Genomic DNA, 10,960 nt, shown 5'->3' with positions numbered 1-10,960 from the left:
ACGTTCCCACCAGCAATGCAGCCACGCATTTTACGTTCCCACCAGCAATGCAGTCATGCATTTTACATTCCCACCAGCAATGTACATGGGTTCCAGTTCCTCCACATCCTCACCTGTTATTTTCTGTTGCTTCGATAGTATCTATCCTCATGAGTGTATAATCCTGTCTACTTTTGATAGATGGGGGCATCTGAAATCTCCAAGCCTGAGGCAGCCAAATTTCGAGAAAGCATCAATAATTCAGGCTCCTCTCTGAGAAAAAGAGAAGTGAATCCCTTGTGAGGATAACTCAAAAAATAATAATATCGAAGCTGGGAGAGAAGTTACAGGTCTTCCAATTCAAGCCCTTCATTTTACAGATGGGAAAACTGAGGCCAGAGAGAAGGGGTGTTTAGCTCTGAGCACAATTTGAGCTGGAAACGAAGTGACAGCTTTCATTCCACCTCACCACACTGTGGCCCCGGTCCAAGATAAATTTGCCTCAGTATTTGACAAGAAGGTTGTTCTTTCTGTCTGAAGGCAGAGTGCCCATGCGACTAAAGACAGTATTTACAGTTGTCAGGGCAGCGGCAAAGATGCAGCTGACGCCTCCAGGGCTGGGTGGGGCTCCTTGGTTACGGTCTGGGTGGGGCTCTTGCTCACCCTGGTCTCTGGCTGGAGCAACACTGGGGTGGGGATGGGTGGGGGTCTCTGCCTGAAAGTTGCTGGCACATTCAGAGCCCTGAGCAAGGACTGGTTCCAGATCCCACCTCCCTGGTGTCTGTGCACTCTGTATAGAGATCCACCTCCTTCCCCCAGACCCGATGCCCCTCTGCAGAGAGAGGGCTACCAGGTCTTACTTATCTAAGAATCCTCAGCCCCTTGCCCCAATCCCACCCCCAGCTCCAGGCTCTAGACATGACAGCACCTGAGAGCTGCCAGGCACCTGCTAAGCCTCAGCATACAGCTGAGCTTAGAAAAGGCTGACTGCACACACCTGGGAACCACAAGCCCCTCTGCTCTTCAATCCCTAGAGAGGCAACAGAGCCGAACCCTGATTCTAGAGCCTGGGTTCCAATCCCACCTCTAACACCTGCCACAGCAGGGACCCAGGGCAAGCCCAGTAACCTCTGCCTCAGTTTCTTCATCTGTAAAGCAGGGATAATAATAGTACTCACCTCATAAGCTGATCTTGTGAGTTAAATGAGTTAATCTTTATGCAGCTGTTAGAACTGGCTCACAGTTCACAACAATTGCTACGGTTGTGGTGGTTGGGATGTATTTATTTTAATGTCCATTAAGAGAAAAACTAAACCAGTACAGAAAATCTAAGATTTCATAGACATTATTGCTATAAAACAAAAGAGACTAAAGTTTTTTAACAACAACAAGAAAATGGATTTAAAGAACGTGTCTTTTTAAAGCACAAGTGTGTACAGAATGACAAATGTTTTAAAGTGATCTAGCGCCCCCTCCTGGTAACGGAACGCAGCTGTCCTGCTAATTCTCCCATTCTGAAGCTGCTGAGGTCAGCACTGTCACTCACTTCCCTCTGGGGACTGACCTAGGAGAAGAATTGGTCCCATGGGAAGACAGGATACTCCACATGGCCAGACCTGAGAAACGCATCCCTGCAGTGCTGAAGGAGCTCACCGGTGAGCCCACCCACCTTGCCGCCGCTGTTCAATAGTTAAGGAAGTGCTCAAAGCTGGAAGGCGACTCAAACTTGGTCAGCCCCCACTGTGCCCACCCTGTGATCCCTCTCCGGTTTCCCAGCCCTGCACAGTCCTGCCACAGGCTGGTTTTCTCCTAGGAACGTCTGCAGGCTTCAGGAAGCCACAGGGGAAACCCCTCCGAGGAGGCTCTCCTGCTCTGGCAGGGGTGTCCTGCGGAGCCCTGCTGGCCCAGTCGCAACAGAAGGAAGGAGTCTCCTTGGCTGGACCCCTGGGCTTTACACACCACACCGCCCAGTCCTCGGGAAGTCCGCAGAACACAGCCCACACTTCTCACAGTGGCCTGGCCCTGCGTCCTCTAGCCCTGACTTTAGCCTGTCCCCTCTCTCTCCCTCCCTGACTCCAGCCACACTCGCCTTGCCTCTTCCTCAAACACACAGAGCTCTGTCCCATCTCGGAGGCTTTGCCTTCGCCGGTGCCTCCACCTGGGCTGTCTCCACCCAGACCCCTCAGGACTTGCTCCCACCCGCAGGTCTGCACCTGCTCCCATCTCCCTCGAGGGTCCTGCTGGTGTCAGCCCCCACCTCCCCATGCCACTGTCCTGTCTCATTTCCTTCACGCCAGTCCCAGCAGTGCAATTGCTGTCTGTCTTTCCCCAAGTCTCGTCTATTGCTCCCACCAGCTGTGAGCTCCCAGGAAACAGGCGCCACTCCTGCTCGGCTCGCTCCACATCACCAGCCCACATTGTTCCGCAAACGTGTGTTGAAGAGATGAACACTAGCCTCACTTTGCACACAAGGGAACTCAGAAAAGTGGAGTGACTTGCTTAAGGACAGACAGAAGTGTCTCCAAAGGTCATGCCCTTGACCTGTGCCACACAGCCCAAGTTCAGCATGGCCTCTGAGTAGGGTAGGTCATCCCCCAGTGAAGTAAATTTTCCTATTTGAGGGGGTTGTCGCTGGCCTATGAACCCTCCCACATCACTGACTCTGGTGACGTCACGCAGGCGAGATTTAGTCATCGGGTCAGCTGCATATGGTGCAATCCCTGAGCCCGTGATTCATTCATTCCGACTGACATTTGCAAAGAATGTGTAGACACAATATAAGTGGAACGTTTCACTCACAGGGAAGAGGAACGGGTTACTCATTCCTTTAGCCACTAAATTGGCAAGTGAATTTTTACTGCCTCTGAGAGCTGGAGACAAAGGAGGGGCCTATTCTAGATGTGCTTCTAGGCATACTCAAAGACTCAGACACATCACACAGGGTTTTTTTTTTTAAAGAGTCATCAAATATTCCAAACTCTATTCAGACCGTAAGATGGTTGCCAGAGTGATTCAATCAATCATTCCACAAATAAACAAGGAAAGCATATAGTATGTCAGATGGTGATGAAGCCATGGAGAGAAACAAAGCGGGGAAGCCCGAGAGGAGATGCAATTGTAATTGGTATGTTTTGATTTTAAATTATTTAAGTTGGCCTGGCACAGTGGCTCACGCCTGTAATCCTAGCACTGTGGGAGGCCGAGGCGAGAGAATTGCTTGAGGTCAGGAGTTCAAGACCAACTTGGCCAACACAGTGAGCCCCGTCTCAAATTTAATCATAATAAAAAATAAAATAAATAAATACGTGATTTAAGTAATGAAGGAAGGTCTTCCTGAGAAAGCGACATTTGGGCAAAGTGGAAGTAACAGCCCATGCAAAGGCCCTGAGGACCACGCCTGATGTGTTGGAGGCACAGACATAAGACAGCGTGATAGGGGCAGGGCAAGCAGGGTGGTGAGGCTGGAGAGGAAGAGGGCAGATTGGAGTCCTCTGGGCAATGTGACTTTTACCCTGAGTGAGATGACAGCCAGCGTAGGCTGGTTTCCTGTTTGATTTTTTTCTAGAGACAAGGTCTTGCTCTGTTTTTCAGGCAGAGTGCAGTGACATGCTCAGAGATCACGGCAGCCTCCAACTCCCGGGCTCAAGCAATCCTCTGGCGTCAGCCTCCTGAGTGGCTGAAGCCACAGGCATGCACCACCATGCCTAGGTTATCGTGTGGTGTGTGTGTGTGTGTGTGTGTGTGTGTGTATGTATGTGTGTAGAGATGGGGTCTCGCTATGTTGCTCAGGCTGGTCTCAAATTCCTGGCCTCAAGCGGGAGTCACAGGCATGTACCACTGCAGCAGGCCAGAAGGGGGGCGTTTTCAGCACAGGTGTAAAAAGACACCCCTGAGGTGTTAACACGTTCCCTCTGGGAACAACAGACCGGGTGACTTTAACAGTTCAGCTGAGAGGGGATGGTATGTGGACCAGGTGGGTGATGAGAAGCAGGAAGATTCTGCATGTTTTGAAGGTAGAGCACATAGGGTGTTGATGACAAATGGAATGTGGGAATAAGAAAAAAGAGAGGGGCCAGGAGCAGTGGCTCGTGCCTGTAATCCCAGCACTTTGGGAGGCTGAGGTGGGTGGATCACAGGAGTTCAAGACCAGCCTGGCCAACATAGTGAAACCCTGTCTCTACCAAAAATAAAAAAATTAGCCAGGTGTGGTGGTGGGTGCCTGTAATCCCGGCTACTCAGGAGGCTAAGACAGGAGAATTGCTTGAACCTGTGAGACAGAGGTTGCAGTGAGCCGAGATCACAGTACTGCACACCAGCCTGGGCAACAGAGCGAGAGTCTGGAAGAAGAAGGAAGAAGGAAGAAGGAAGAAGGAGAAGAGGAAGAGGAAGAGGAAGAAGAAGAAGAAGGGGAGGAGGAGAGGAAAAGGGGAAGGAGGAAGAGGAGGAGGAGGAAAAGGAGGAGGAGGGGAGAAAGAGGAGAAGGAGGAAGAGGAGAGGAGGAAAAAGAAAAGAAAAAAAAAAGAAAGAGAGGGGTCAAGAACAATTCCAAGATTTGTGGCCTCGGCACCCGAGAGGAGGGAGGTGCCACTTTCGGAGCAGGGGATGGCCGTAGGAAAAGTGGGTTTGGGAAGGTGGGCTCAGGGGAAGTGTAATGTGTCAAACCAAAATTCTATGGACTCGTAAAGATCAAGATGATCCCAAAATGATTATTCACAGAAACCCAAACATCAGCCCAGCACCAGGGGAAATTGCTCAAGTGGTCTGCAAGCAGAAAGGGAAAAATTTTAAATGGGTGTGCAGAAACTCATGCTGGAATGAAAGAAGAGATAAAAAAAAAAAAACTGCTAGAGAAGAGAAAAGAATGTGCCCCAAGGACAAGAGCATTGCTGGAGAAGGTAGTGCAGGGAGCCCTCCCTCCCCGCACAGAGTCCGGGACAAGCACAAAACCTCCTTGCTTAATCAGCTCCCACTTCTGGTGCCATTAAACCACAAAACCAGAAAGGAGGCGTCTTCTACTCCGCAGCTTCTAATGAATGCCCTTGGGAAGGATCCCAATCAATAAGGAGTTGGGAACAAAAAGGGCAAAGTCCCTTAAACAGCCCAGAGTGTCTCAAAGCCTGACAGTCTCCTCTCGGCAGAAACAGTCTCAATGGCAGCTGCCTTGAACGGACGTCTCTCACATCGTACAGCGCCCGCCCTCAAAGGTGACTAACGGTCCCGTTAAAGCCTGAAGACAAGCATCTTACATTGTTCAGATTAGCCCCCGCTCCTAGCGACAGCAGGAACAGTTTCTGGACAGTTTGAAATAAAAACAAGAGGGCCTGGTGCCAGGGGAAGTGAGAACTGCAATCCCTGTCAACTGTCACTTTTCCCGACAGTGATGTGGAATGAATGGGTGGCAGCAGATGCGGCTCCTCAGACCCAGTGACCTGGGGCAGAGAAGCCCAGAGGGGACCTGGACATATCGTCAGAGGTTCCAAGATGGGACTGACCAGGAGGTGTGTGGATGCCACAAATCCCAGGGACAAAGAAAGATGGTCCTTCTGGGAGTGTGAAGATAAATATGGGCAAAGTTAGCAGAGTCCTCCCTTGGGGCCAGAAGCCTCTAGAATTGCATTTCTGTATGGGGACATCTTTTGTTTCCAGCTGCGCAGAGTCTGCCTTGACTTCTTCTGCACATACAACCTGGATTTTAGTGTGGAGAACTATGTTAATCATGTCTTTTTATTATGTATTTTTGCTGCTTTGACATCTTGGGACCTTGCCGACCCAGAAAGGACATTTCCTCCCACGATTAGCCAGTTCCTAGAGATAGTACACAATTGGACTGTGAGCATGTATTTCAAATACAAAGCAACCAATCCAGAGCCCACACCCGAAGCACCTCCTCTACTGGGCTGTCACACTCCTAGCACTGTCCGCCTGCCCTAAGGTAACTATCACCCCGAGCCACCAGACAACGAGGGAGCAACCCAACACCCCCAGAGCTCACTGAAATTATTCAGATGAGCTGATCCTAAGCCTGCCTACCCTGTGTCATCTATTCCTTCCCACAACCACAGCAGGAAGCTTTCTGCCCCTGTTTTTCCCTGGAAACCTCTGCCTCCTGACCAACCATGATACTTCCAGGTGTGACTTCTCCATGGTGTATCATGCCCCATCCTCTTGGGATCTGTGTATACAACACTCTTTTCTTTCTTTCTTTCTTTCTTTCTTTCTTTCTTTCTTTCTTTCTTTTTTTTTTTTGGAGACAGGGTCTCACTTTGTTGCCCAGGCTGGAGTGCAGTGCAGTGGTGCAATCACAGCTCACTGCAGCCTCAACCTCCCAGGCTTAAGTGATCCTCCTACCTCGGCCTCCCGAGTATGTCGGACTCCAGGTGTGCACCACCACACTTGGCTGATTTTTTTTTTTTTAAGAGGCAGGGTCTTGCTATATTGTCCAGGCTGCTCTCAAACTCCTGGTTTCAAGCAATCTTCCCACCTTGGCCACAATATTTTGAGTAACAGGCATCTCCTGATCTGTTGGTCTCTTTTTTTTGAGACGGAGTCTCGCTCTGTCACCCAGGCTGGAGTGCAGTGGCCAGATCTCAGCTCACTGCAAGCTCTGCCTCCCAGGTTTACGCCATTCTCCTGCCTCCGCCTCCCAAGTAGCTGGGACTACAGGCGCCCGCCACCACACCCGGCTAGTTTTTTTGTATTTTTTTTTTTAGTAGATACGGGGTTTCACCGTGTTAGCCAGGATGGTCTCGATCTCCCGACCTCGTGATCCGCCCATCTCGGCCTCCCAAAGTGCTGGGATTACAGGCTTGAGCCATCGCGCCCGGCTGGTCTCCTCATTTCTAAATAATAATAAAACCTACATTTTAAAACAAGAACCCCCTCTCCCCAACTTGCAGGCCATAGGACTGGATCGTGCTGACCCCATTTACCCAATCCCCAGTCCAGATCCAGGGGTGGGCATGTGGCTGAGGCCTGGCCAATCAGAATACCCCAGCCCTGCTCGCTACAGTTTGCCCAGTGAGAACCCATCCTGGGTCCATAGTTAGACCAGCTGGGAAAGAGTGGCTGCCAGGATGGGCTCCACTCTGCCCTGCTCTCAGCTTCATTCTCAAGCAGGTGCTCTGGGCGGGGGGCGGGGGGCAGCCCACAGGCCCACTTGACTGAACAGCAACACAGTCAACTGGTGTTGTTTCTCCTGCTGTGCTGTGCTGCACTGCTCAGGTGCAGGAATAGACTGGGAAGTTGGGTTTCATCAAGTCTGGGGTTTTGCCGAGAAGCAAGGGCACAGAGTGAGCAAGGAAGGGATTCCAGCGGTGGGTGATGAAATCTCGGCTGGAATAGAGGAAAGTGAAAACATGAGCAGGGTGCAGTGTGCAGGAAGTGGGATCAGGGATTGTAATGGGAATTGGCAGGGTGCAGTGTGCAGGAGATGGGATTGGGGATTGTAATGGGAATGGGCAGGGTGCAGTGTGCAGGTGGTCAGATCAGGGATTGTAATGGGCAGGGTGCAATGTGCAGGTGGTGGGATCGGGGATTGTAATTGGCAGGGTGCAATGTGCAGGTGGTGGGATTGNCTGCCAGGATGGGCTCCACTCTGCCCTGCTCTCAGCTTCATTCTCAAGCAGGTGCTCTGGGCGGGGGGCGGGGGGCAGCCCACAGGCCCACTTGACTGAACAGCAACACAGTCAACTGGTGTTGTTTCTCCTGCTGTGCTGTGCTGCACTGCTCAGGTGCAGGAATAGACTGGGAAGTTGGGTTTCATCAAGTCTGGGGTTTTGCCGAGAAGCAAGGGCACAGAGTGAGCAAGGAAGGGATTCCAGCGGTGGGTGATGAAATCTCGGCTGGAATAGAGGAAAGTGAAAACATGAGCAGGGTGCAGTGTGCAGGAAGTGGGATCAGGGATTGTAATGGGAATTGGCAGGGTGCAGTGTGCAGGTGGTGGGATTGGGGATTGTATTGGGCAGGGTGCAGGGTGCAGGCAGTGGGATCAGGGATTGTAATGGGTGGGGTGCAGTGTGCAGGCGGTGGGATGGGGGATTGTAATGGGTGGGGTGCAGCGTGTAGGCGGTGGGATTGGGGATTGTAACGGGAATGGGCAGGGTGCAGTGTGCAGGCGGTGGGGTGGGGGATTGTAATGGGCAGGTGGTGGGATCAGGGACTGTAATGGGCAGGGAATTACAATGGGAAGGGAAAGTCTAGTGTGCAGGTGGTGGGATCGGGGATTGTAATGGGAATGGGCAGGGTGCAGTGTGCAGGTGGTGGGATTGGGGATTGTATTGGGCAGGGTGCAGGGTGCAGGCAGTGGGATCAGGGATTGTAATGGGTGGGGTGCAGCGTGTAGGCGGTGGGATCAGGGATTGTAATGGGCGGGGTGCAGGGTGCAGGCAGTGGGATGGGGGATTGTAATGGGTGGGGTGCAGCGTGTAGGCGGTGGGATCAGGGATTGTAATGGGTGGGGTGCAGTGTGCAGGCGGTGGGATGGGGGATTGTAATGGGCAGGGTGCAGTGTGCAGGCGGTGGGATGGGGGATTGTAATGGGCAGGGTGCAGTGTGCAGGCAGTGGAATTGGGGCAGCAACGTCATAGGTCAAGATGTTGCTGGAATTAAGGCTGTGGAGGGAATTTGTTGAAAGGCTACAGGGTGGGCACAGTGGCCCACACCTGTAATCCCAGCACTTTGGGAAACCAAGATGGGTGGATCACCTGAAGCCAGACGTTCAAGACCAGCCTGATCACCACGGTGAAACCCTGTCTCTACTAAAAATACACAAATTAGCCAGACACGGTGGCGGGCACTTGTAATCCCAGCTACTTGGGAGGCTGAGGCAGAAGAATCACTTGAACCCGGGAGGCAGAAGTTGCAGTAAGCAGAGATTGGGCTATTGCACTCCAGCCTGGGAGGCAAGAGCAAAACTCCGGTTCAAATAAAAAGAAAAAAAAAAAAAGGCTAGAGACAGGTAGATCCAGGCTTGAGGACCCTGAAGCTTAATACTGCAAAGACCCGGCCGGGCGCGGTGGCTCAAGCCTGTAATCCCAGCACTTTGGGAGGCCGAGGCGGGCGGATCACGAGGTCAGGAGATCGAGACCATCCTGGCTAACATGGTGAAACCCCGTCTCTACTAAAAAAAAAAATACAAAAAACTAGCTGGGCGAGGTGGCGGGCGCCTGTAGTCCCAGCTACTCGGGAGGCTGAGGCAGGAGAATGGCGTAAACCCGGGAGGCGGAGTTTGCAGTGAGCTGAGATCTGGCCACTGCACTCCAGCCTGGGTGACAGAGTGAGACTCCTTCTCAAAAAAAAAATACTGCAAAGACCCTCTCTGGGAAAAAGATTACAAAATTATGAATATAAGATTGAGGGAGGCTGAGGCAGGAAGATCATTTAAGCCAGGAGTTAGAGGCTCCAGCCTGGATGACAGAGCAAGACACTGTCTTAAGAAAAAAAAACTCAGTCCTGAATGTGATCCTGCTGCTAGATCTAATTATCAGTTTATAGGAAATACAGAGGATAGAAGAACATGTTAAGCTACACAATGGAGCTGCAAAATCCAGACTGTGGGAAACGCTACAGGACAAACAGCCACATTTCTTCAACACACATACTGTCAAGGGAAAAGAAAAAATGGAAGGGAAAGTCTAGAGATTAAAAGATACATAAAAGACAAAACAAGTTTAAAAAATAAAGATATACAGAAGATGTATCAATCAATTGGAATGTGTGGACTTTAAATACTCATTCAAACAAACAAGGGTTTTTTGGGTTTTTTTAATCCTAATATGGAGCCAATTGGAAATTTGAGCACTGACAGGATATTTAATGTCATTAAAGAATTATTGTAGGCCAGGCTCAGTGGCTCACACCTGTAATTCCAGCACTTTGGGAGGCCAAGGTGGGAGGACTACTTTAGCCCAGGCGTCTGAGATCAGCCTGGGGAACATGGCAAGACCCCTTCTCTATGAGAAATACAAAAATTAGGCAGGCATGATGGCATGTACCAGCTACTTAGCAGGCTGAGGCAGGAGGATCTCTTGAGCTGGAGAGGTTGGCTGGAGAGGTTGAGGTTGCAGTGAGCCGTGTTCACACCACTGCACTCCAGAGTGAGAAACAGAGGGAGAAGCTGTCTCAAAAAATAGTAAGTATTATTCTTCATTTTTAAGGTGGGTGCAGGAATTGTATTGTGATAGTTGCTTTTTTTTTTTTTTTAAACAGAGTCTTGCTCTGTAGCCCAGTGTGGAATGCAGTGGTGTGATCATGGCTCATTGCAGCCTTGGCGTCCTGGACTCAAGCAATTCTCCTGCCTCAGCCTCCAAAGTAACTGGGACCACAGGTGTGCACCACCATGCTCAGTTAATTTTAAAAATTTTTTGTAGGGGGAGGATCTTGCTGTGTTGCCCATGCTAGTCTCCAACTCCTGGGCTCAAGCAGTCCTCCCACCTCAGCTTCCTAATGTGCTGGGATTATAGATGTAAGCCATGGCACCCATAGATAGTTGCTTTTTAAAAAAAAAATCCTGGCCAGGTGCAGTGGCTCATCCCTGTAATCCCAGCACTTTGGGAGGCCAAGGCGAGCAAATCACCTGAGTTCAGGAGTTCAAGACCAGCGTGGCCAACATGGTGAAACTCCGTCTCTACTAAAAATACAAAAAATTAGCCTGGCGTGGTGCCAGACGCCTGTAATCCCAGTTACTCGGGAGCCTGAAGCAGGAGAATCACCTGAACCTGGGAGGCGGAGGTTGCAGTGAGCTGAGACTGCACCACTGCACTCCAACCTGGGCAAAAAGAGCGAAATTGCATCTCAAAAGAACAAAAAATCCTTATGTTTTAGAAATATTTATGGGTAAAATTATGTGGCAGTCAGAATTTTAAGATGATTTACAATTGCCCATGCCCTTGTGTGGGTGAGAATAAATAAATAAATAAATAAATAAATAAATAAATAAAAGAAGGGCAGTAGAAAGGCTCATTAAGCCAAAGATGAATTAAGA

Source organism: Rhinopithecus bieti, unplaced genomic scaffold, assembly GCF_001698545.2.
Source record: "Rhinopithecus bieti isolate Rb0 unplaced genomic scaffold, ASM169854v2 scaffold_15834, whole genome shotgun sequence".
NCBI lineage: Eukaryota > Metazoa > Chordata > Mammalia > Primates > Cercopithecidae > Rhinopithecus > Rhinopithecus bieti.
The sequence above is the reverse complement of the archived record's forward strand: the minus strand, read 5'-3'. Positions refer to the sequence as shown.